Here is a 5,885-nt window from a genome sequence, read left to right on the forward strand (position 1 = left end):
GCTTGCATTTGAGGCCTGGCTTCCTGTCTTTGATGTCAGCTGCTGTGTGAGATGCTCAGTGTGGAGCACTACAATACTTTTTACTCCTCAGTAAGACAGCAATTGTCTGTGACAAAGCCTTTTATAGAAAGTACCAGAAATCAGTTAAAATTTTGAATCTTATCTTACTTTTTATCCCTCTGCACATTGCACACCTGGACTATTTTTCATTTTTCTCCCACCCTTTTCAAGGTGTCTCTTATGTAGGCAATTTAAACCATGAGATGTTCAAGGATCCTCATGATAACCCACCACAACCATGTTCAGTTTCAGAGCACATATTCTAAACATCCATATTCTGTGTGTATGTTTGTAGACTGTATAGTATCAGTTTCCAAGCAGACTCTTGAAGGTGACATGATATTATCTCCATTACCAAATAAACAAGGCCTCACTAGATTATGGTGGTCTCATATGTGTTTCTAGGCGTGTGACTTCTCCAAAGGGGTGCATGCTAACCCATGGCCTCTCTGCACTACTTCTGCCGGTTGTAGCTTCTCTGTTTTCAGGAGAAAATGTTTTCCATTCCTGGGCCAATGAATGCCACCTTTGTCCCTTCATCCTCCATCTTGTGTGAGAAAGCCCCCCTCGCTGCACTCACCAAGCCTGCACAAACTTAACCTCTTCCCCCTCCACCTCACACAGGAAAAGAAACATACCGGGCCTGGTGCTTTGATTCAGGCTCAGTAATCTGGAGGTCTGGATAAAGCCCCGGCTTAGAGGCCATTTTAGACGGCCAGTTTTAGAGACTTTAGGAAGAAAAAGTTGTAGAAGCTGCTGAAATGTGTTTGCAACAGTGTATTGGTTAATCAGATAAACATTTTAGTCTGGGATCGTAAAACAAATAAGACATAAACTGGTTAACAAAAATATGGTTAAAGATGAAGGCTGATCATCATATCACTCTTTATTCAAAGTTAGTTTAGCATAGCTAATTTGTGCTATAAACATAGCAGATGATATTTATTAGTTCTAGTTTAGAACATTTAGGCACATTACTTATCCCCATAATCAGCCTGCCCTGCCCACATTAAACCAATTAAGCTGGAATTTTTATAGGATTGATGCCTGCTTATTTTCCTAAATCACCCAAAGCCCTTCTGGGCCTTATTCTGCTCAGGCTACGACACACTTCTTATGTTGGACTGTTACTGCAGAGAGAAAGTGGCTAAAACACCTTCATTTACTGGTGCTCAGTTGAGCCTGAAGCCCACACCTCTGTCAAACTTAACATTGCTTGCAAGGCAATAATCAGACATTAAGAAAAGACATGAAATAAAAACTGCGCATGGTGAAATGAAGCTCCTTATTAGAAACTGTTAAATGCTTTTAGAGATTTAATGCATCGTTTAATGCATCTCTCAAGTGAAAGGATAAGGGCCATTATCCCTGTGCCACCCAGGGTGAGAGGAATTCCATCTTCTCTCTAAATTGACTCTCACCCACATAAGTCACACACACACACGCACACACAGAAAGAGAAAGAGAGAGGTTTTTGTATCTATCTATCCAGCTATCTAGCTATGCAGTTATGTCAGATCTCCAGTAGATAGAATGTTTTCAGTAATATGTTTGTAGCCACCCTAGCTAGTTGTCGATCTGCTGATCCTAGTTTTGGTTGATAGTTAAATATCTTGTCAACTTTTGAATGGATTGCCATGAAACTGATACATTCACGGCCCTAGGAGGGTGAATGAAGAACTCAGTATCACCTGACTTTTCATACTGCACCACCATCAGGTCAAAAGTTATCTTTAAGTGTATGACAAGATACTTCTAAAAGTAACGACTGAATTCCCATCAGCCTCCATAATACTTTGAGATACAGTATAACATAACATGATAACATGCCAAATCAAGATGCTAAGACACTTGTGGCAACAACACTGAGTGCATGTCAAAAAAGACCATTATTATGACAAAAGGAAACAAGTTGATTTCAAGAAATGAAGACAAATTTTGATGATAACATGTTTGGCATGTTTGGTATGAGCCAGAGTGTGCCAGAGTGACACACTACTGTTTTAAATGTTTTTATCATTATTATTATTATTTCAGTCAGCACCACATACGTAATTACATTCTCTACACTATTTTGGGGTGGTGGCAGATATCTATTTTATTTGCAAACCAGCTAGCTGACGTTCAGCTGAAAGTACAGCTGGACTGAGTACCTACATCTCAGGCGGATGTGGTCCACCTGAGAGTAACATTCAAACAGATGAATGCTGAGTTAATCTCTTCCATATCTTCCCTGTTAAAGAAGTTTTTCCCTTATTCAAGCTGAGGCTGACAAGCTGAGTCTGAGATGTCCTAAAATGGCCAGTGTACAGAGGATAAACCCATTTAATTTAGGTAACAACATTCCTCCTTCCTCTGACCGCCCCCAGGTCAAACTTTACATTTTCTGTTCCCGGCAGAAAGACAAGAATAGCAAAGTTGTTTCTGTATTTTTTCTTCCAACCAGCAATTTTGTTTTCAGGTGTGTAATGAGCATTAGAGCCTCATGGGGCCGCTAGCTTGGCTATTCAGTCTTGTTGAATTAGAAATAAAATCCCAGTATATGAATATTCATTATGATTTTCCCCATCAAAATTTGGCTTAATTTCTTCAGTCAGTTATTTTCCTTTTAGTACAAGAACGGTGATTTTTTAAATAATGGGCTTTGACAGTGTTTTGGCCACTTGCATCTCATCTGTCCTGTTATTCCCTTTGCTTAACTGCAACCTTAACATCTGGACCCAGCCAGTTTTTCATGAGGGACAGGATACATAATTAGACACTGTCAGACCTCAGGATCTGTCCGTCCTCCCCTCTCTCTCTCTCAGGTGGGTGCTGCTGACTTCTCTCCCGTCACCAGTTTGTGTGTACACAGAGGACCACAGCCACCCCTCTGCTGCGGTCACTGTGCCGAAACCTAGACACCCTCTAGACCCCTGGAGCCTCTGTGCACCCGTACAGTCGTGAAAGATCAGCCCCCCCATCACCACCCTCCTTCCGTCACTGCCATCTCTTCCCCTTCCCCTACCCTCAAACCAACACCCCCCCCCTCCTCCTCCCTCTTCATCCTCCTAGCTTCCACACCCTTCCTCACCCACCAACCCCCATCCTCACCATGCAGCTATCCCACTGCCTTGCCATCTCGCAGCATTCCGCGGGCCGTGCACACAGAGGCCTATTGTGTGTGCTGGGAGACGGTGAAGGCAGTATACAGTCAGAGCACCAGAGAAAATGGATTTGTAGAGCTGAAATTGACTCAGTATTACTGCTGTACATTGATGCAGTTCTTTAATTTAAGTTCCACTGGTTTTCAGCAACTTTGGTGCAACATCGTTTTAAAGAGAGCAGCGACAGTACTGCACTGATAAATGTGGAATGATTGCAGCTCTCAGCTGTGTTGTTGTTGTTGGGAGATTATACATCTTCAGCACTTGTAGGATGCTATAAATGGTAACAGTTATTTCTTTAGCATTTAATTTCTGTTTTCCCCCAGTGTTGCTTCTTCTTATATGGCATCATCAACTAAGTAACAATCTTTGTAGTATCATCTTTTTGATTTCTTGTATATATTGATAATAACAGGGTTGGTTAGTTGTGTTTTCAGGCTATAGAAATATATGATACTACTTCTAGGTTTCACTGTGGTGAAGTATTCCTCTTTTGACAAACTGATATATAGATGTTAACAGCTGTAATATGGCAGGCTGTCAGTCTTTCTCTAAGTTAAAGCCCCTTCCAACAGAACAGCAACTTCATCTTTCTTTACATGACACAGCAACAGTGACTTGACCTGACACAGCAAACTAGACTAGTGTTAGTGCAGAATGGCACTGTGTACTCCTACTATTGTCCACAGATTATTGATTCAGCTGGGAAACTGGCTGTTTAAATTCCTGAAATGTTTTCGTCGCCTGACTCATCAGCATCATTGCTGATTGTGGTGTCCTGGTAAACTTGAAGTTACTAAAACCATTAAGTTCTGCACAAAAAAGGAGATGTCTCTAGGTTTCAGCAGTCTGATTTGAGCTGATGTGGATTCAGTTTTCTACTAACTTTTGTCCTAAAACATTATTGCAATCTACTAAACAGCTCATATACCTGGTAGACCAGAGTTAAGATGGCCAGTTCAAATCTTTCTTTCCTGTATGTGGAATGAGGGGAGCTCTCTAGCAGGTCATGACCCTGGAATTACTGTGCCTCTCCACATGACAAAGACCCCCTTTCAAGCTCACTCACCTGGTCCTATCTCCCAGAGAAGTACATGATAAAGATCACACAGACATTTCATCAACTTTTAGGCTCAGCTTTACAATAGATAATTGTGGCATATATGTGCTATTTTGTCTGGAATGTCGCTATGAAGGTAAATAAGTCTCACTTACAGACCTAGTAAACTGTATATGGACATTTGATATACAGACATGAGCATAGCTTTAACTGCTATTTGCAGAATATTAAAGTATATCTCAAGGCAAACATAATTTTTAATAGTGTTTCTGAGTGCCACAGTGCAATTGTGCTTTTAACTGTTTCTCACAACTTCCTGTCAATGGTCTTTGTCCAAACACACAAACGTCTAAGAAAGTTTGACTGTAATGTGACATAACTGTACTGTTGATTGGTCAGATCAACACTTAGAGGTTGTCTAAGGTCTGCAGATTAATCCATAATCCACAGACTAGACCGAAACGAACAAACCCGCTACCCCGCTGACCCACCGTTGAATTCCCATGACCTGAAAGTAGAACTGTTGGTGGCTCATTAATCTAGAAACTTTGGCAATTATATTTTGTCTTCACTAGAGTCTATAAACTTTGAGATCCTCATATATAATATAAAAATAATATTTATCAACAGGTCTGAGATGAAACTACCAGCTGGGTTTACACAGCAGTTAGAGGAAAACTATGTTTTATCTGCTGATTCAAAACATGTTTAATTCAACTGAGTGAGTGAATCACAAAATGATTTTGTGTCTTTTATAGTTTTAACATTTTTTATGAGTAAAAAACTGACTTTGCAAGTGCCTTTTTCATTTTAGGTTTGTGATCAAAGTTTCTCTTATAATTACTTCAGTTGATAGAGTTCCAGCTATGTTTTTAGAAAAATCAGGATTAAGATCGGAAGGACCAGGATTAGGCCATCCACGTTTCAAGAAGTGTATTTTTGAGCATCATGACCCACAACACAAACAATACTATAGTTGGTCTGCAATTAGTTTCCAGATGGTCAAGCAGTAGGACATAATTTCCTTTAAAATTTCAAGGTAATCTTGTCATGATGTGTAACCCATATTGGACATTCAGTATATACTTTATTAGTAATGTGGACTTTAATGGTTTAGGCTCACTCACAGAAAAACCATTAGTTTTATTAAATCACCTATAGGTCATTGTAACACTGAGAATGGCCCTGAAATGTTTACATAAGCCTTTCAAAGTTCATTTACCAGGTTTTCAGTCAGCTTTGAGATTTCTTAATTCAATTGCACAATGGTTAAGTGTCGAGTCAGAGAAAGGCCTGTTCTCTACTGCTTGTCATTCCATTTTTAATGTGAAAGTGAAGGTGCATCTCTTGGCCAGGCCGGGCCAAGCAGGTCAAGGGAGGAAGGAGGGCTTGAGTTAAAAAAAGTCCCTGGGAGTGTAGATGCTGCTGAATTGAGGGGAGGGAGATAAGGTTCGGGTTTCAGCTTGACTGGGGGTCTGGGGGAAGGACTGGTATTTTGGAATATACGAAGATCCATACAAGGCACAGTGGACATAAAACCGCGGTGCTTGCCCTGACGCGGTGGGTGCAGAGTGCCAGCTGGGGCCCCGCGTTGGATTCCACTTAGATTTTGGAGGGTT

The sequence above is a fragment of the Thunnus maccoyii genome, chromosome 4 (genome assembly GCF_910596095.1).
Source record: "Thunnus maccoyii chromosome 4, fThuMac1.1, whole genome shotgun sequence".
NCBI classification, from domain to species: domain Eukaryota; kingdom Metazoa; phylum Chordata; class Actinopteri; order Scombriformes; family Scombridae; genus Thunnus; species Thunnus maccoyii.